Consider the following 22,769-nt stretch of genomic DNA (forward strand, 5'->3'; position numbering starts at 1 on the left):
CCTTGGGTGAATAGGGGAGATGAAATGAAAAAGGATATGATGGGTTGAATGGAAGGCTTATGAAGAGGATAGGATTCTAGCATACCTATATTTTATAAATAAATCTTATGTAGAGGATGTCAAGAGATATCAAATTTAAAAAATCTTTAGTTTTAACATAGATTAATTAATTTCATATGGTTAATATTTATTAGAATTTAGTCTTATTTTAGAATATGAAATGATTTGCATGCCAAAAAAATTAAAAAAATTAGAAGTTTCTTTTAAATCTAGATTTAAAAACGCAATTTTTCAAATTAGAAACTTCTTTTAAATCTAGATTTAAAAATATAATTTTTAAAGTCTTATCTTAGAATATGTAATGATTCACATGCAAAAAATAAATAAATAGAAGTTTCTTTTATATCTAGATTTAAAAACATAATTTTTTAAATTAGAAGTTTTTTTTAATGTAGATTTAAAAATATATTTTTTGTCATTTGATAAATAATAATAATAAGTAGCCTTTTAATTTAGATTTGTTTCTTTTAAATATAGATTTAAGTTTTTTCATATTTAATAAACAATAATAATAGAAAGTTAGCTTTTTAATTTAGATTTTACTCTTAAACTTATTTTTAAATTATCCATTGTCTAGTAATTATTATAAATAATAATAATAGAAAGTTTTTTTTAATTAAGACTTTAGTCTTTAATTTATTTTTAAATTTCTGGTCATTAAAATTACATGGAAAAAAAATGGGTGGGTGCCACTGTAGTGTTATGCCTCTCAGCGTAATTATGTGAAGAGCAATCCTAGGTTTGATTTTGCAAAGGATTATAGGAATTGAGATGTTATGAATATCCGATGTGTGGACTAGACTCTTAGACAATAGGTTATCTCAATGCACACAAGTTTGCAAACACCCATGATGGTGTAAATGTGTGACTTGTTGGATCGTACAAGAGAAACTGCAAACACACCATACCACAAAAACTATGCCCCAATGTACACCAACCCAAACATACCAAGATATAGGATGATCAAGGCAGCCATGAATAGGTATAGTCCTAGGACAAAAAATAAAATCAAAGGGAAAATATTGTTCAAGGAAACGATTCAATTGGCCAACAAACATCTATTGCCAAGAGTAGGACATAGATTTGGATAACATGCTAGGCACGGGAAGGATGTGTCCTGATGGACATGATGATGGGATAGAATGATGGGAGGCAATAGATAAGTTGACTGGGAGAGATGCTAGTCAAGATGATCTTTGCTTGGATTTGGTTAAGACATTGTGGATAGATGCTTGGATTACATGCAAGTCTAGGTAAGCTCAGATGGATGGGGAAAAGCTCAAATTGATGGGAAAGCTCAATTTGATTGGGATATCCTTATTCATAACATTGGATTAGCTCGTCATCTCATGGGGAAGGAGGCAGTGATAGGATGAAAGTGGTGTGTGCTAAAAGTGTGGGACTAGGGTGAAGAGTGCCTACACAAATGGGTAGGACTAGAGTTGTGATGGATGATGGGATGACTGGATAAAACAAAATGTGCATGAATTGAATGAAGGGGTGAGTGAGAATGTGATAAGTGTCCAAATAGATGGTGTGTTTGATTTATTTACCTTGACACTTGAAAATAGGTTTTCACAAAGGTACTTGACCATAGTGCCATACAATGGTTTTCACCAATGGACAAAATGATTTTTCTTTACCTTTCTGCATTTGTCATTTTTTTTTGTATTTTTATGCTTTTGTGATTTTTTTTGTTTTTTTGAAAGTTGGGATTCCTTGAAGATTTAAGAATAGAATCTCTTCAGATGGATTATATTCATTGGTTCATCCAATAGTTCTCCTTCAAGTGTAGCCAACTGATAGGCTCCATAGCCATATTTAGCAGTGATTACATAGGGTCCAAGCCAATTAGGCTCAAACTTGTCTTTCTTTTCTTGATCCTGGAGGTTTCTCTGATTTTCCTTGAAGACAAGATCACCAAATTCAAACTCTCATGCCTTGAATTTATTTTTGTAAATAAGATAAAGTGATTTCGATAAACCCCAAGGTGATTCAAAGCATTGAGGCACCATTCATCTAGCAGTTCCAGTTCTTGAAGTCTTGTTACTCTATATTCTTCATTAGGAAGAATGTTATGCAATGATATCCTCAGCGAGGGAAGCTCAATCTCAAGTGGTAGGACAAATTCAAAACCAAATATGAGGGAATATGGAGTGGCTCTAATGGGTGTGCAAATACTAGTGCAGTGGGCCCAAAGGGTAAGGTGAATCTACAAGTGTTAATCACGACTAGCTTCATTGACTATCTGTTTCAAGATTTTGATAAGGGTTTTATTTGAAGCCTCAACTTGGTCATTGCCTTGAGGGTAGTACAAGGTGGAGAAGAAATGTTGAATACCGAATTTGTGACAAATTTCTTTAACATCCTAGTTTTTGAAAGGTCTTCCATTATTTGTAATAATGGCCTTTGGAATGCCATACCAACAAATGAGATAGTTTAGGATAAACTTTGCTATTTGGGTGTCGGTGGTATAATTGGAATTTCTTCCACCCACTTAGTGAAATATTTGGTTGCAGTGATGATGAATTTATGGCCATTGGTGGAAGTGGGTTGGATTTTGCCAATGAGATCAAGCCCCCACTATGAAAAGGGTCAAGGTATGACGAATGCTTGTAATGCTTGAGATGGCGCATGTATCTTGTCTCCAGGCTTCTGACAGGGGATGCATTTATTGACACAGTGATAGGCCTCTTATTCCATAGTAGGCCAATAGTAACCCATTCTTAGGAGATTTTTAGCCAATGCGACACCACTTGAGTGTGCTCCGCAAATACTTTTGTGTACTTCTCACGGTGCTTTTTGAACTTATTCATTGTCTAAACACCATAGGAGGGTTCCATCGAAGTGCCTTCGAAATATGATTTCTCCAAGGATAGCGTAGTGAGAGGATTGGTGAATGATTGCTTGTTGTTGGGTTTTAGTAAGACGAGGAAGATGGTTTGGTTCTCAAGTAGGCATATGTGTCTTGATACCAGGGAGAGTTGGAGCCAAGAAGTTCACTGACCATTTTAGATTCTAGCATATCATATGCAAGTATCAAGAGACTTTCAACCAGTAATTCATATTTGGTACTATTCTTTGGCATTTACAACAAGGATCCAATGGTAGCCATGGTGTTTGTAGATTTGTTTGTTGCTCAGGGAATCTTCTCTAAATGGATTGAAGTGAAATGTTATTTAAGGTCTTCAACCATGCAGTGATATGGGAGCAACTTGTCATCCTCCATCTGATACTCATCATTAACCTTTCAAATTACTAACTAAGAGTCTCTGTAGACACATAAGTCTGTGATTTTCCATGTGAAAGGCATGTGAAGTCTTGTGATGAGGACCTCATATTCAGAGATATTGTCGGTGCATGGAAAAGCCAATTTATAGGACTTAGGAATGCAATCACCATGTAGGGTGACAAACAAGATGTTTGCACCTAATCCTCGTTGCGTGTAGGAACCATCAAAATATAGCTTCTAGGGAGTGTTCTATGTAACTGTCATTATGGAATCATCACAAAAGTCTATGATGAGAGGATGGTCTTCTTCAATCGGTACTTCTGCAAGCTGATCTACAATGACTTTTCCTTTGACTGCTCTTCGGTCGATATACTCAAAGTCAAACTCACTGAGTATCATAACCCATTTTTCCATTTTGCCTATAAGAGATGCCTTTGATAAGAGGTGCATCAAGGGGTCAATTTTGCAAATGAGCTTAGTTTTCTGATTGAGCATATAGTGTCAAAGCTTATGTGTGCTAAATATTACAACGAGGAAAGCTCATGTAATTGATGTGTAGTTCAACTCATAACCCACCAGGGTGCGACTTATGTAGTAGACAAAAATTTATTTACCTTGATCATTTGCTTGTGCTAAAAGTGCCCTCAGTGCAACTATTGTTGTTGATATGTACATGTGGAGCAGTCTATCTAAAATAGGAGCCATGACGATTGGCGGAGAAGCGAGATATTCATTGAGTATATAAAATCCTTTTTGGCATAAATAGTCCCACCAAAACCTTTTGTCTTTGCAAATTAAGTGATAAAATAAGTGGCATTTGTCAGTAAGTTGGGTGATGAATCGCCAAATGGATTGAACTCTATCTTGCAGATTATGCAATTATTTGAGAGTCTTGGGAGGAGGCATCTCCATGATGGCCTTCACCTTTGCAAGATATACTTTGATGCCTAGTTTGCACACAATGAAACCAAGGAGCTTTCCAGAAGTGACCCCAAAGATACACTTCTTAGGGTTTAATCTAAGTTTGTACTTTTCAAGGCACTCAAATATTTGTGTCAACACTGCAATGTGTCCTTCTCTTATTTTGGATTTTCCAAGATCATCCACATAGCCCTCAATAATGTCATGCAAGAGGTTGTGAAATATTATTGTCATATCCCTCTGATAAGTTGTGTCAGCATTCTTCAGTCCAAAATGCATCACTTGATAGCAGAAGATGCCCCACAAAGAAGTGAAAGTAGTTTTATGTTGGTCTTCGGTCGCGATCCTGATTTGGTTATATCTTGAAAAGCCATCCATTAAGGAGAGAATCTCATGTCCTATTTTGAGATCAACTATCATGTCAATGTTTGGTACATGAAAGTCATCTTTAGGACATGCTTTATTGAGATGTTTGAAATCGTTGCATATGCGGATGCACCCAGTCGGCTTGACAGCCGATACTATATTTGATACCCATTGTGGATAATCAATAGGGTGTATGAATCCTACATGGAGCATTTTATTTAGCTCTACTTTGACCAAAAGAGTAATTTGAGGATGCATCTTTCATAATTTTTGCTTAACAGGTTTAGCATTAAGACATACAACAAGGTGATGGGCTACCAGCTCTGGGTCTAATCCTGACATGTTTGCATAGGACTAGGCCAAGTTCTGCTTTATGTTTTGAAGGAAGGATATGGTGTTTTGTTGCTCTTGATCATTCTGTGTTTTAGCCATGAATGTGTTCTTGGGATTTTTAGGAGTGCCAAGGTTGACTTCTTCAGTTTCCTCTATTAGCATGGATGATGTATCAAGAGGAATTACCATGAGCAGTTGTGTGCACAAATATGTGACAGTCAATAAACAATAGTCTAAATGACACACCAATGAAACATTGTATTAAAGGATGCAATTAATAAGCAATTTAAGCAAACAAAACTTCAAAGAGGTTCCATTGTTCTGTATCTCCAAGGATTCCTCAAGTCATGGTTTTTCTCTCATATTATTGAGCACTTGACTTTCAGAATGACAACCCAAAGAATGAGTGCTATGATAATGATCTATATGATATGCAATTTAAGATCTATGAGATAATAATAATGCTTACTATGATTAATCTATGATAATAAAAAAGCCATTTTATTGATAATGAGAATGCTATGTTAACTTGAGTAATTGATAATGATAATGAGATTATGATTAAAATGCTTCTAAATGCTTAAAATGGTTGAGCTTGTGAGGGGTGTGAGAGAGACAAAAATCTAGATCCTTGACAATGAAGGAATGATCTTGTTTATAGAGGCAAGGGGCAAATGAAGGTTTGAGATTCAATTGATTGAAGAAGGGTTAGGATGGCTTGAGGAAGGGGTGATCCTCAATCTATATACTCACTTTCAATCCAATCACCTGTTGACAAGTATCAACAAGGGAAGGCTTGAGAGGAGAGTGACAAAGCATTAAATGTCCGAAGAGACATGATGGTTACCTTGGATAGTTGGGTTAAGGTTAGTGTAGACATATAAAAATGTCCACTTTCTTAAGTGAATATTTAATATTCATTTTTTAATTAAATCACTCACATTCATCTATTTAATTAAATGAATTACTCAATTTATTTAATTAAGTTCACCTAAGCCTTTCATAGCCTTTAATTAAATAAATCATTTTATTTCATTAATTCCCCTTTCTCCCCTTTTAATTAAATTTACATTTAATTAAATTGTTCATTGCAAATAAATAAATCTAATTTATTTATTTAAATCCCCCACTTGTATTTATGCAAGTTGCATCTATTTTAGTTGAAATAAAGTAATTTATTTTAATTAAAATTACCCTCCATCCACTTGCATTCTCTTACATCTCCCACTTGCCTCTCTAAACTCCCTTCTAGATTCTTCTAATCAATTCTAATTTTGCCTAACCCATCTCCTAAATATTGTCACATCCCTAAACAAAGGGAAGTCACTTCTCAAACCCTCAAAGTCTTTGAAAACCATTAAAGGCTTTATGTCTTCAACAAGTTAACCTTGAAAGTCTTCTAAACCATTAATGATTAACTCAACCCTCTTGCATGATTAAAGACTTTCTCTCTAACTCAACTCTCATCTAACCCAAGGATCTCATCAAGCATTCATTGCTTTGATCATGGTTATCCCTTTAACCCTTGCACAAGAATTTATCCTTTGGGTAAAATCTTTATCCAATGGATAACCCTAACCAAACCTTAACCCTTACCTCCTAAGGTAGCCATGAGGTCTTCTCAAGCATTTAATGCTTCTTACATCTCCTCTCAAGTAGTCTTATGTTGAAAATTGTCATCATTTCATTGGTGAGAATTATAAACATGGATTGATAACTTTCAATCCTAGCCCTTGTTAAGATTATCCAATCTTGACCCTTCATTGCCTTGTTTTTCATATAAATAGAGCCCTCATTCCTCCATTTTCATATCCAAGTATTTAGTATCAAACTTATAGACATTTTACTAACCATCTAATCTAAATAATTTTAATCAAGTATTTAGCCTCTCTTTGATAGAAATAATCTTCATAGCATCTTAAATAGGCATTGGCATTATCACATAATAATCATATTAGACTAGTATAGCATGCTAGGATAGTTTTGTTACTAATCCTTTCATTTTTTCATCATATCCATGCTAGTTTAAATCATGTTAGACTTAGTATCATGCATAACTAGGAATGCATCTATGCTAGATTGATCAATATCCCTCGTTTTCATGATTGTCATCCCTAAGTCACTTTGCTCAGTGATCTGAGAGCAAAGGCATTGGCTTGAGGGGTCTTGTGAGATAGAGAACAATGGAACATCCCTTGGGAAGTTGATTTATTCAATATAACTCCATAACTTGCACCAAGAGTCCCATTGGTGTGTGGACCTGTTTGAAATCACATTTTCCGTTTCACCCCCCCCACTTTCTCGCACACATTTTTAGCGCCCACCGTGGGGCTTAACCCCATAAATAACATCGTTTTTAATGCAGGACTAATATTGCAAGTATGCGAAAAAGCTGAGTTAGCATGTGGGAGTCCTTCTTTAGCGCATGAAAACCATTTTATAGCGCATATTGCTCACTGTTTAACGCATCGGGCCTTATCCTTAGCGCATTGAATAGTTGTATTAGTGCATCACTATTCCACTGGTAACTATAAAATTATAACGCTTTACGAAGTCAGTCTAGAGCATCCCAGCAATAGTTTAGTGCATAGGGTCTTTTCTGTAGCGCGTATGTGCTATTCTGTAGTGCATTGGTGTAACAGCTTAGCACATAGGGTTGGTAGAACAAAAAGGAAAAATTTTGTAACCGGGAAACTCATTTTAGGCTTGTGTAAGCCCACACTAACTTTTTATCATTGACTGTGTGCAATTTAATCTTTTATGCAGGGAAGGAGTTAGTTTAGAAATTTTTTTATTTTTATTTTTTTAATTTACTTTCTCTCTCTCTCTCTCTCTAAAAAAAAAAAGAGTTGGTTAAAAAGAATTCACTCTCTCTGTTTTTTGCAAAGTTAAAATAAACCGCACATTTCATTTTGGAGTACTTAAAATGAACATCAGACTTCCTTTTGGTGCATAAAAAGAAAACTCATTTTTTTATTGCAAAGTAAAAAGAACAACAAAACTCACTTTTTTGGCATTCTTGCAAGATTAGGAAGAAAACATTTCGTTTTGGGAAGCTATAAAAAGAACAAAGCAACTTTTATTTTGCGTTGTTTAAAAGAAACCTCACCATCCTTTGGTGTCTAAAAGGATCCATTTTTCATTGCACAAGTAAAAGAACCTCACTTTCAAAAGTTTAAGCAAAAAGAGGGGAACGACCTAAGTAGGAAATGACTTTTATCGCCAAGTGTTCCAACCCACTATAATCAAAAGTGGAGGATGACGAAAGTCCCTTCAACGGTTTTACTCAGCGATTAGCCTTCCTCCGGTATCTTTACGATACGTAAAGCCTTTGTTCTAAAGGTTGGGAAGCCTCCCAAGGGAGTTTATCACTGAAGACCGAACATGAAGTTTGATTACAAACTTTAGCAATAGAAACCTTGAGCTGAGTCAGTATCCAAACATCCTCAATATCATAGTGCAAGGGTGGGGAAGAATCTGCCCCCAAGATTACTCACCATATATCTCCCAAGATAACTACCCAATTGTGAAGCAATTCACTTTGGGTTAATTTCTGGCAAAAGGCAAAAAAATGGGCGCCCCCTAGGGGGTGACACGATTGTTTGAGCTGACAGAGTATCGAGACTAGTGTGATATGATATTGTTGATGATCCTTGAATAAAGAGTCTGTCTGATTTGTATTATTTGTATCCAAACCTATGAAAACATTGAGGATTTGTACACATCCTCGCAAAACATACAGTATCTATACAGTATCTATTTAGTATAGGAAAAGATCAAACAAGTGTTAAAAATTACCAAAAGACCAAAAATAGAGCAATCAGGACAAATTAGCGCATAAGAGCAACTTCTTGGCGCATTGGAAGCATTGTTTAGCACATACCATCTCAACTTTAGCACTTTTATCCATCAAGTTAGCGTATAACACTTCTTTTTCTAATAAACATTTCACTAGCGTTTCGGGAGACCATATTAGTGCTTTTAGGCATCAGTCTAATGCATTGGGGGCAAAACTTAGCGCTTTGAGTCCTAATTTTAGTGCATAGTCAGGACACATCAATGCATAACCATCCCTGTTGAAACAAAATTCTAAACTCTGAGTTAGCGTGTAGCACAGATAGCTTAGCGCATAGGTGGCTTTGAATAGCGCATCTAGATTACACAATAGCGCATCCAGTCTTTGTCTTAGCGCATAGGTGGCTTTGAATAGCGCATCTAGATTACACAATAGCGCATCCAGTCTTTGTCTTAGCGCATAGGTAAAACTTAGAAAAACAGAGAGTAAAACTGAGCATTTTTGAAATTTTTTATCATCAGTCTTGAATACCCTTTTGGATCTTTAGTCAAACTCACCAAATCAAAATTTGAACCAGAACATCCGAGAAATATTCCAACAATCCAGCAAGTGTCCTTAGAACAAAATTGTTGAATCCAAAACTAGCTAGAGATAAAACTTTCTCTGATGAAAATCAGGTAACATCATCACATTGATCAAAAGGTCCGCCAACTAAATGGATTCCATCAACCAAACATACCTAGTTTAAACTTAAGTCATCAAATCGAGTCTTCATATCGAAAAACTCTTATTCCATATCATTTGATGCACTTTGTTGTAGAGGCAAATCTAAACCTCTACTTGATAAAAGTAGGCTTAAGTTTTCAAACGAAGTATCTCAATCCAAACAAATCAAAGGAAACCATTGATCACTCGTGTATGACCACTCCTCATATTTTGAGAAGAAAAAGTCTTCATCACAACAATAAGTTGAAGAAACGACAACCTAGTTCCAAAACACTTGCCAAACGAAACAAATTTTTCTACATAAATCGTCAACTCTTCAAATCACATTGCACCTTTCTCCATCATATGCGGTTGTATCTTCAAGACAAGTCAAATGAATTTGACGAAGAACCATTAAGAAGCAGAGCCTTTTGCAAAAAATCAACATTCAGTCAACGCTTGAATCGTGGAGGAAAGATTAACCCCACTTTCTTCCCAGAAGTCTACATCACTTATAACATAGCTTGATTTGAACCACCAATCCTCGAACAAGAAGAAGAAGAGGAGTTTGTCCCCTTTGTTATGGAAAGTTTCTACTAAATGCCTATCATCACTCGTTGTTAACGAAACAAGCAAAGCGAACCACAACCAGAGTTCAGTATGGATCAAAGATTATCAAACCCATTCGATTATATTGATCTAGGAGAAACAGAGATCACTGAGGAGCTCCTTCAAGAATGTCAAGAAAACCCCTCATTCCAAAAACTTATGGAAATACTCATAGAAGCTGACAAAGAAAAATACATGCTCATGCTAACAAGAAAAGGAGTTAGACTTCCTGAAGACTTCGATACTAAAATCTTTAGGACAAGGTCTTGAAATTATGCTTATCAAGAACAACAGAGAGAAGAGGAAACACGTGACCCTAAAAACATACCTGAACAACATAACATACCTGAATAACATAACATACCTAAACACACCCATGCCCGAACTAGGGATAATGAAAGAGAAGAACCCTTCCCTCGGCACACAAATGCACCCCTAGTTGCTCTTACACAACAAATGCAAATGCTACAAAGACAAATGCAGGACATGCAACAGGGTACCACAATACGATATTCCTTAAATGAAATTTGTCCTTACCCCTTTGACAGGAGATTAAACATGATACCTTTTCCCTCGAATTCATATATACCCAAATATGATAAGTGTGATGGTAAGAGTGATCCCCGTGATCATGTTTGGGAGTTTTGTACCAAGAGCCTTGAATTTTCTCACGATGACACTTATTTGATGAGCCTGTTCCCAAGAAGTTTGGGAGGGCAAACAATGGAGTGGTTGTCTAAAGTTACACCTCCTATTAGATCCTTTGATGAGTTGGTCAATAAATTTATCACACAATACTCCTACAATATTCAACATGCAATCACCATGCTGGATGTATGTAATACCAAACAAAAAAATAATGAAACATTCATGGTGTTTCTTCAACGTTGGAGACAGATGGTTTCGAGATATCCTTGAGATGTGCCTGAAAAGGAAAAGATGGAAATCTTCATCGACAATCTAAATAGTGAGATGAGTTATATACTCAAGCTCGAGTGCATACCATCTTTTGCCAAGTTAATAAAAAACAGAATCCAAGTAGAGGAATCATGCATCAAGAAAGGAACATTGAAGTTCTTCAAAGAAGGAACTAATTCATCCAACTCTCACTTTAACAACCAGAACAACAACAACGCCTTAGAAAAATCCAGATTCTGGACCAGAAATAAAAACACTGTTAATGAGGGAGGAACTAATGCTAATGATATAAAGTCCAAACAACTAGTATTGGGTTTATCAGGTAATCCTTGGGCTACCAAGAATCAAAAGGGTGTTAACCAAGGCACTAACACTTATCCACCAAATACCAATCAGGGACCTTTAAATACAAACACCACCAACAATACCCAAGGTAACAACACAAATCGAGGACCTAATCCAAATCTGAGGGGTAACACCAACAATTTCCCAAATAGACGCATTTACACACTGATGCCCTCCTAAATGGCACAAATAGTTAGTTTAAGATCAAACAACACAAAACACACAAAGCATTAGCGTTAGTCAATCAAAAACTAAAACATATGAAGGCATTCCAAGAGAGACACTAAAAACATGCTAATGAATCTAACTAAAGAAGTAAAGACAATGAGACATCTCCAACTATCTCTTAGCATGAGATTAGCTCCTTCTCCCTTGTTCCTCTCCTCTCCAAGTTCCAAAATAGTGTAGCTCTCAGCAGTTTTTTGCACTATGGATGCTTATGGAGGATTGAGATTGTAGTATAGCTCTAAATGTGAAATAAAAAGCTAATGCTAATGCTAAAATGATATATTTTAACCAAAAGACAAAAGATTAGATTGTTTATGCTAAAATGCTCTCTAAAATGTCTATAGCTTAGATGCATACAAGTTTTCAGGATCTGGATTATGAAGGAATGGGCTCTATTTATAGGAAAAATGGAGCAATGGATGGTTGAGATTGAGTAATCTTAACAAGGGTCAGGATTGAATGATTTCAAATCCATGTGAGGGATTTCAACCCAATCCCAGGATGACAAGTGTCAATGTGAAATAGGTTGAGAGGAGAGGGAATAAGCATTAAATGCCTGATATGACCTTGGGATTTTGAGTCAAGGTTGGTTGAATGAATAAACTCTTTATTCAAAGAATAAAGCTTTTATCCAACGGATAAATTCTTGTGCAAATGTGAAATGGATGAATATGGTCAAACAAATAAATGTTTGGGGAGACAAGATTGAAATAACCATAAATGGTTATGTAAGAGCCATAAATGGTCATGTAAGAGCCATTAGTGGTCTTGGAAGACTTTGGGGGTTAATTTGTTGAACACACAAAGCATTAAATGCTTTTCAAAGACTTTGGAGTCTTTGAGAAGTGACTCCATTTTTGCTTAGGAATGTGACAATAATTAGGGGATGGATTAGGCTAATTAGGAAGGGGTTAGAAGAATCTAGAAGGGGATTAGGTTTGCAAGTGGATTTGGTGGGTGAGGGAAAATAGGATTTTATTAAAATAAAAATTCATTTATTTCAATAAATGTGTGCAAGTTGCATTTGTAGGAAAATGCAAGTGGGGTGGGGATAATGATTTAAATAAATATTTTATTTAATGTATTTAAAAGAGGAAAAGGGGATTTAATTAAATAAATTGATTTTATTTATTTAATTGATTGAAATTTGATTTAATGAATTAATTAAAATAAATTGAATAATTTATTTAATTAATAGAAGAATGTTTGGAGATGAATTAATTAAATATTAATTTAATTAATTGATAGCTAGTGGATTTTTAATCAAATAAATACGAAATATTCATTTAATTAAAATGGACAGATTTGTGTGACTACACACACCATTGGGGCAATACTTAGAATCAACATTTTGAGAACTCCTGGCAAACAAGATCATCACATTGCTAGCCATCAATAATTTTGAACCCCAGATCAAACCAACTTGGTGGAATGACTCGCATCTCTGTGATTTTCATCGAAACAAAGGACATCACACAAATGATTGCATGAGGCTTAAAAAACATTGTTCAATATGTAAAGCGGAAAAATTGAACCCTAGTTGTTCTCCCCCCCAACTCCAAGGAGAGAGAAGGGAGGTCACTAGGGTTGATGGTTTTCACTTGGGAGAGACTTTACATTCAAAAGAGGGGTTGAAACCCACAAGATCCAATCCCACACAATGCAAGACTGGATTCTAAATGAGTTTCAAGGGTTAAGACATCAAGGATACCCTCTTTTGTAAAGAATGTAGATAAAATGATTGAACTAGGAATCCATGTAAAGTAAGAAAGATTCGCTTATAAACAGAGATAGGGATACGGGATGAAGCTACGGACCTGGAATTAGCAGTAAAATGTTGAGACGATGCTGCTCTGCAAATTTGAGCGAAAGTTGATTAGACAATGGCACTCGAAGTGCACACGGTCCTCCGAAAAATCCGCGAAACGAAGGGGGATCTGTTCGTCTCTGCGCAAGGATTCCAGATCTTCAATTACAGCTGCGTACCTGCAACCTACACATAGAAAAGAGAGGACAATTGGGGGGTTAGGGATTAGGGGTTTGCCTTTAGGTCAAACCCCGATTTTGGAATTAACCAAGAAATGAGAATGCTGTAAATGTAAATGTTTGTAACGTAAACAAGTACTGATACCTTGTTGTAAGAATGTTTGTATTCTTACATGCGAAGGTGTAATGTATGTTGTATGTTGTATGTGATCTCCTCTTAAATGGTTGAATCCTTGTCTTGAATGCAACACCTAGCCAATGGAGACTTAGAATGCTCAATTGCTTGAAGGAATGCTTGAATGCTTGAATGTTTGAATGTTTGAATGTTTGAATATCGCTTCCGCCTCTTGCACACATATATATATTTTTTTTAATCTTTTGGAAGAGGAAATGTAGTTTATATACTTGTCAATTAGGGTTGAGAGATTAATTTTTCCGACCTTAGGCCAACCTAGAAACAATATTTTCCAATTTGCAAACTTCAAGACCCGATGCCCAACAAGAGACCGGGCCCAAAATAGGGCCAGGGACCAGGGCGTTGGGCGCCATGGTCCTGGGGGACTAGGGCACTCGGCGCCCTAGTCCTGAAGGACTAGGGTGCTGGGAGCCATGGTCCCACCTCCCGGGATAGTAGGGTGCAAGGAGGGATCAGGCCAAGGTGCAAAAAGATGCAGTTTTTAGTGTCGTAAATAGGTTTCAGGGTCTCCATTCAGGTTCAACGTTGCGCCACCATCGTGAAGACCCAAATGCAGTCAAAATTGCAAGTGTCACAATTTTAGGACACTACATTTAGCCCCCACTTTAGCGGGAGTATAAGCGTACGCCCATACTTCCGATAAAGTACAAGGAAACAACATTGAAAGACTTTTACCACGTCAAGGAGGCAAGATACCCCAAGCCCCCAGTGGACTAAGGATCTTACGACTTCGATTGACAAAGTAAAAGGGAAGATCATGAGGGAGAACCATGACTGTCAGTAGTAAGGTTCCCTCACTATGAGTCATGCAAGAAAGATATAAAAAATTTTCAAGGCAAAGCTAAATTTGTCAAGAAATTTTCAAGTATCTTGGAGAGATATGAACGGGGTGTATGCCCCCCTACGTTAAAGTGATCGCACACGCCTCATCGGGGGTGATTGATTTAAGGTAGTGATACATATAAGAAATGAGAAGGGAAAGGAGAACGTTATCACAAGGATTTAGCCCCCAAGTGTGAGATAAGCCCAAGGATAATAGACACAAAACACAAAGCACGAGGTGACTTTGCTTTCCTCGGGGTCAGTATGCTGTATGATAATTCATGTATATCATATGTATGTATGCATAATTGTTCTTCATTCCCCAATCAAGGAAGGTCACCTAGAAGAAGGGAACACATGTGTCTTTTGAGTCAACATGAGAGAGACCAAAAGAGATCTCAATGCTTTGCATCATCCTCAAGTAGACAACACTAAGGACAACAAATAGAAGAATGAGAATAACACATAGAAGAAGTAACAAAAGATATAAAGAGAGGAGGAGAGAGTCTGCTATGCTAATGTTACTAGTCTAGCATGTCATCTACCCCCCAATCTTGCTGATCAATATTTCGGGAAGGCAGGAAACACGCTAGAGGAGGAACATCCAACATAGTAGATGGAGCTATCACAAGATCCAAACAAGGGCTATGTTCATGTTCCAAGCCACGTTGTTCTTGTCTAGGAGCTAGGATAAGTGCTTTAGAAAATTCGTTAGATAAATGGTTATCAACATCAACATATTCATATTCACTATCAGACTGAACAGAAGTAACATTTTCATCATGAATAACATTTTCATCATGAATAACATTTTCATCATGAATAACATTTTCATCTATATCGTCATCAAGATTTATAAAAATAGGATCTTTAACTCGCACAGGATCAAGACCATCATGCACCTTATGTTTAGGAGATTTTGGCTCAATTTTCGGTTGAGGAGAAAATGGAATAATACTAGCTGAAGGTGTTTTTGGGGATTGCAAAGTTTGAGAAGCAGCTGCCTGAGCTCTAAGACGACGCTTTCGTCGGCGTTCGCGTGCAAAATGATTTCATCTAGTCTTAGTAGGAAGTTGAGGAGATTGAGGAGGAGGAATGTTCTCATCCTTATCACTTGGGTGTTTAGGTTGTGGTCTCTTAGGTTGAACAATAGGAGAAGAGGAAGGTCTCTTCTCTATATAAGAGGAAGGAGGAGGAACTGCTCCATATAAAGGAGGAATATTTGGTTTAGGAAGGAGACCAAGCCCATCATGACGAGGAGGTATAGGTCTACTTTTAGGAAGTTTATTAGTCATAGGCATAGTCACATTCATAGGGATGGGTTGGGAATCTTCTTGAGGAAAGACATTAGTTTTATCTTTCAAAGGAAGAACTTCCTTCTCAAGAATGATAGGAATATCAAGTTTGGGTGTTCTAGGTTCACTTAGAGATAGGATCATATCTTTCTTCCACTTTTGATAAGATTTGAAAAGATGATCACTCCACGGTGGAAGAGATTGGAATTGTTTAGGCCAAAAATAATCAATAGGAATGCTAGAAGTTCTTTCAGCTGGTTTAAAGAGACTATGATTGACAGTAACAACTTCACCATTATGGGGAAATTTCAAACACTTGTGAATAGGAGAAGCAATAGCTTTCATGGAAGATAGCCAAGGATAGCCTAGCTTCACACGAAATTGTTCGGACGATGGAATAATAGCAAAGTCCACATCAAGGGATTTGTTATGGACCTCAATAGGTAATGTAATAGAACCAATTGCAGGAGAAGAAAATGCATCAAATAATTTCACAACCACATTTGTTTTGTCATAGATCACTTGATTCAATTGCAAAGTAAAAAGAAATTCTTCAGTAATGACATTAATCATACAAGAAGGATCAATAAGCACTCCACGACAAGGTGTATTCTTAACTTTTGCAACTATATATAAAGGACCATCAGGTGCCCTGATAGTTTCACTAGAATCAAATGTGATGGAAGGTTCCTTAGGGATTTTCTGCTGCTCCACAAAGTTAATCACATTCGGAGTCATAGACACAAGACTATCAGGTGAGAAAGAGGAATCATTAGTCTCAACCACATTAGAGGTATGAGAAGGTAATGGATCAGTAAAAATCTTAAGATTTTGGTTAGGAGGAGCTATAGATGTGTTGCCTTTATCATTCACACCAGAAATAGAGATAGTATTATTATCAATCAAATCTTGAATTTTACCCTTTAAAGCAAAACATTTTTCAGTATCATGCCCAGGTTGACGATGAAATTGACAAAAAGATTTGTTATCAAAATAGGGTGAGTTAATCTTTGCAGGATCTATTTGCTTTATATGAGGAAGAGTATGCACATTTTGTTCCAATAACTTATTCATAATACTATGCAATGATTCATTCAAAGAAGTAAACTTTCTTTCTTTCTTGAAAAACTTAGAAATAGGAGGCACACCTGATGCTGCATTCACATTGTTGTTGATGATGTTTTCATTGAATTTAATTGACTCTCTGTTCGGTTTAAACTTCCCAAATGGTTTTTGACTACTATCACCCTTATCACTCGGAGCCATAGGATTTGCTTGTTCCATTTGACTCACAGTCAGTTGATAATTGTGAAGAGTTGCGCACAACTGTTGGAAAGAAGTAAACTCAGAAAATAGAAGTTTTTCTCTAATATATTTTTGTAAATTAGAAATAAAGATTCTTTGAATATCATTGTCAGGTACTAGAAAAGAAATTTGAGCATACAAATGCTTATATCTACCGATGAAATCAGTCACTTTTTCTTTAACACCTTGTTTACAATGCATTAAATCAATCAAAGTAACTTTAGGACTTATATTGTTTTGAAATTGTTGAATAAAAGCATTTGCAAGTTGTTCGAAAGAAGTAATAGAATAAGAAGGCAATGAGCAATACCATTGTAGGGCTTTATCTCTTAATGTTCTAGTAAACAGTTTTGCAAGCAACCTTTGGTCATAAGCAAAATCAGTACATATTGTTTGAAAAGTCTTAACATGTGTTAGAGGATCACCCTTACCATTATAAAGCTCCAATTGCGGGATTTCAACATGTTTAGGGGGGATAGCTCGAACAATGTCAAGAGAAAGTGGGCTCGCAACATCAAATGTGGGCACACTAGACTTAGATTGATTCATAGAGGCAATTTGTTGCTGTAAAGAAGAGACTGTTTGTGCAAGATTGTTAATGGTCGCTTCAGTCGAAGAGTTCATATTAGACGTGTTAGATTGTGATGGAGGTATTATGTTATTGAAAGAAGGTATTGATTGAGAGTAAGGTGGCGGGACACTATGATAGTTAGTCATAGGAGATGATTGGAAAGGAGGAACACTACAAGGAGGAATGGAATGATTACACGAATTGCCCCCTTGCATCATGTTCATTTGTGGAGATATAATAGGAACACTCATTGAAGGAATGAATGAAGAAGTTGGATTGAATGAAGGAAGAGGGTTGATTGAAGAAGAGGGATTGCCCCCATGACTGGTGATCATAGGCGGAATGTCTTGTATTGAAGTAGTCATTATGTTTGATGTAAAAGTTGGTATACTAGCAATAGGAGTTGTCAAAGGAATAGAATGATTAACTTGAGTAGGAGGTTGTGTATGACCCAAAGTTTCAGCACAACTCTTCATAGGCATCACATTTGAATCCACAATGTGTGCAATACCACGCAAAATATCAATTCCATTCTTATCACTTTGAACCATACGTTTTAGACCCTCAATTAATGAAAGAGCTTGACTTTCGGGGTATTCTTGAGACATCCATTGTCGAAAATCATCAAATTGGTTATCCAATTTTGAAAGTTGTTCTACAGAAACCTCATGGAGAGCTTCTTCATCATCAAGAGGATTAGAGGAATTACCCATGTCCTCGTTAAAAAGGCCATTCAAATTAGGTTCCATCTCCTCAGTAATTAAACCTTGTAAAGACTTAATTCTAAGGCTTCGTCTAACGGGAATAGTGTAAGTAGGGCTTATTGTTGTAAAACTCATGCACTTAAGAGAAAGAGAAGATTTTGAATTTTATAGGTAGCAAATTTCAATAAAATCAACCAATCTCCTAGATTTAAACTGTTAAATACAATTAGGACAATCTCTCGAAATTTCAGAAAAAATGTCAGGGACAGTGGCGAACGGAGTGCACACGGTCCTCGCAACTTTTTTCAAAATTTTCAGGGATGAAAGTTATGATGATTTTAAAGCTAATCTGAAAAAAATTGAGTGATTTTACGATCTGTAGATAGGCCAAATTAAAGTTGCAATCTCAAAATTGAACCCTACCAAGATTGTTGAAAAATGCAAAATTTGAATTTTGAAAAAGAGAGGGAAACTGAAATTTTGAATTTTATGATTTTAGAGGAAATACTGAAAGCAATGCAGGCTTTGAAATTTAAAAGTTGACTCAATTTCATGCAAAATTCAAATTTGAAAGCGGAAATCAAAGTTGCCGCAATTAAACACTTAATTTCAAAAGTCACAAATTGTAAAAATTTGAATAAAGCACTGAAATTTTGAATGAATGCCAACACACTTTTCAGATTTAGGACAGTAAGGAACACAATTTTGATATGAATTTTAATTTCAACAATTTTTTGAATGATTATAAGCCTTTATCCAATCAATCATTAGACCAACTTTGACTTTAATTTTGAAAGTGTTAGAATTGATAAAATCAGCCAAAATTCTGGATTTTAGCAGAAAAACACAGTAAGATCTAGCTCCCGAAATTTCAGAAAAAATGTCAGGGACGATGGCGCTCAGGGTGCACATGGTCCTCGCAACTTTTTTCCAAATTTTCAGGGATGAAAGATATTGTGATTTTGTTGCGGAATCCAAAGTTACAGCCGATTTGGAGGTGTTTTGATCAGTGAAATTATCAGTCAAAGGCTGAATTAGGAGGGTTTTAAAAATTAGGGTTTTGACACTTAACCACTTAATCTTCAGAATTAAAGCACAAATAAGAATTAAAAATTTGCAATAGAAGGGTAGATCTGAAACAAGCATTAACAATTAAACATTTCACAAGCTTACTTACTAAAAAGAAAATTTTAGGGTTTTTATGCAATTAACCTCTAAAATTTGCAAAAGATCAAACATGAAAAATGTAATTAAGGAAGCAAATTTTTCAGATCTAACCATGAATAATCAGAATGAGGATGTTCACGTCGGGTTCACCAAAATGTAAAGCGGAAAAATCGAACCCTAGTTGTTCTCCCCCCCCAACTCCAAGGAGAGAGAAGGGAGGTCACTAGGGTTGATGGTTTTCACTTAGGAGAGACTTTACATTCAAAAGAGGGGTTGAAACCCACAAGATCCAATCCCACACAATGCAAGACTAGATTCTAAATGAGTTTCAATGGTTAAGACATCAAGGATACCCTCTTTTGTAAAGAATGTAGATAAAATGATTGAACTAGGAATGCATGTAAAGTAAGAAAGATTCGCTTATAAACAGAGATAGGGATACGGGATGAAGCCGCGGACCTGGAATTAGTAGTAAAATGTCGAGATGATGTTGCTCTGCAAATTTGAGCAAAAGTTGACGGGACGATGGCGCCCGGAGTGCACACGGTCCTCCGAAAAATCCGCGAAACGAAGGGGGATCTATTCGTCTCTGCACAAGGATTCCAAATCTTCAATTACAGCCACATACCTGCAACCTACACACAGAAAAGAGAGGACGATTGGGGGGTTAGGGATTAGGGGTTTGCCTTTAGGTCAAACCCCGGTTTTGGAATTAACCAAGAAATGAGAATGCTGTAAATGTAAATGTTTGTAATGTAAACAAGTACTGATACCTTGTTGTAAGAATGTTTGTATTCTTACATGCGAAGGTGTAATGTATGTTGTATGTTGTATGTGATCTCCTCTTCAATGGTTGAATTCTTGTCTTGAATGCAACACCTAGCCTTAAATGGAGACTTAGAATGCTCAATTGCTTGAAGGAATGCTTGAATGTTTGAATGTTTGAATGTTTGAATATCGCTTCCACCTCTTGCACACACATATATATTTTTTTCTCTTTTGGAAGAGGAAATGTAGTTTATATACTTGTCAATTAGGGTTGAGAGACTGATTTTCCCAACCTTAGGCTGACCTAGAAACAATATTTTCTAATTTGCAAACTTCAAGACCCGATGCCCAACAAGAGACCGGGCCCAAAATAGGGCCAGGGACTAGGGCGCTGGGCGCCATCGTCCTGGGGGACCAGGGCACTGGGTGCCCTAGTCCTGAAGGACCAAGGTGCTGGGCGCAATGGTCCCACCTCCCGGGACAGCAGGGTGCAAGGAGGGATCAGGCCAAGGTGCAAAAAGATGTAGTTTTTAGTGTCGTAAATAGGTTTCGGGGTCTCCATTCAAGTTCAACATTGCGCCGCCATCGTGAAGACCCAAATGCAGTCAAAATTGCAAGTGTCACAATTTTAGGACGCTACACAATATATGATCGATAGAGGTGATTTAATAGTTGATGGTCCCAAAATGAATGGTGATCATGACGCCTTTAAAAATCCTCTTCCAAATTACAACAAAGATGGAGCTTCATCATCAAATGATACACAGGGAGCTTGCATAAATCATCTATACAACAACACTATCAATCACATTTCAATAGAGGATAATCAGATAAACGTCATAAAGATCAAAGACAAACAAGACCATACATCAATCAATGTGACAACTCAAGCTCAAAAATATGTTTTGAAAGTGATAACTCAATGATGAACAATGATACCAAACCGGTACTGAGAGGGGGGGGGGGTGAATCAGTATAGACACAAAAACTTTTCTTGAACCGGTTTGACTGCAAACAGTGCACTAGACAGACAAGCACAAATACCGGTCTAAACCAGATTACTACTAGTTAAACATAATGAGATTGTGAAGGACATAAACCGGCAACACTTAACTTTCCATACAACCTACTTCCTCATTTCCACTTTATCCTTATGCATAAAAAAATATTCTATCATTCTGAGATACAATAATTTGCTAGATCAACATGATTCACCACTAAATAGGAAATAACAAAACATCACATGAAAGAGGCATCACACACGACACACATATTTTTCACATGGAAACCCAACTGGGAAAACCACGGTGGGGATGAATACCCACAAGCTATTTTTGAACTCTTTAGAAGTCCGCTCTGTTAGGAGCCTAGTCCAATTAAAGGCTGTTACAACAGGTTCTGTTAGGAACCGATCCTATTAGGGATCGCCCGGTTAAGGGATGGCTAGAATACTTGGTTAAGGGTTAAACCCTGTTAAGGGTTATCTTATTAGAGGATTTTTTGAACTCAATGGCTTTGAGTCACCCTGTTAAAGGATTTACAGCAAGCTGGTTAAAGCTACCCTATTAAGGGATTTTCCAACTGTTGAAGTGATTAGAGATCAATTGGTATTACAATGATTTGGTAAAAGCACTCAATGGCAATGCAGATCCGCTTTAGTTCCTTTCTTCTGCATACACATTCTGCAGGTATCAACCCTCTTATCTGGTCTAGCAAGAATCATGTATCTTTGCACTTAGATACACACACAACATTTGCCAACAACTTCAACATGAAACACAATATCGACCTTATAGGAAACAGATAGGTCGGTAACTTAAACCCTAAACCCTAAACATTTAGGTTGATCAATTTAGTTGGTTCAATCCTAACCATTGAACACTTTGCATTTGAATACAACGGTCTTGAACAGATCTCAAGACATTCTCCATCATTCGTTCTTCACCGCTTCTTGGAGGCAATAACCCATCACGCGTTCTTCACCATTTGCAGGGACTTCACACATTCCTAAGGTAGATAGGATCAATCCCCTTCATGCAAGATCCTTCACACGCATGAGGCAGACATGGCAACATGATTTGATCTCTATTACAATGCTAACTCATCACACAATGCCATTGGTTGAATCACACAGGTTCGAAACACTTCAACCGGAAACCCTAAGGCTGGAACTACCAACCGGTAGTCATACCATATTAAACCTTGATAGAGAACATTCCATATATCGGTTGACTTGGACAAACATACCACTTCACCTTTTGCACATATACCGGTTCACAAAATTATATCGGTTCACTTTGCCAGTTGCTTAACTTCAATAAACCGGTTCATCTACAACATATTACCGGTTCACTCTTCAGCATATTACCAGTTCACTCTTCAGCATATTGACATCAATGACAACACAATATCATCATGTCAACATACTTTGCACATATGCCA

This window comes from Cryptomeria japonica, chromosome 11 (genome assembly GCF_030272615.1).
Source record: "Cryptomeria japonica chromosome 11, Sugi_1.0, whole genome shotgun sequence".
Taxonomy (NCBI): Eukaryota; Viridiplantae; Streptophyta; class Pinopsida; order Cupressales; family Cupressaceae; genus Cryptomeria; species Cryptomeria japonica.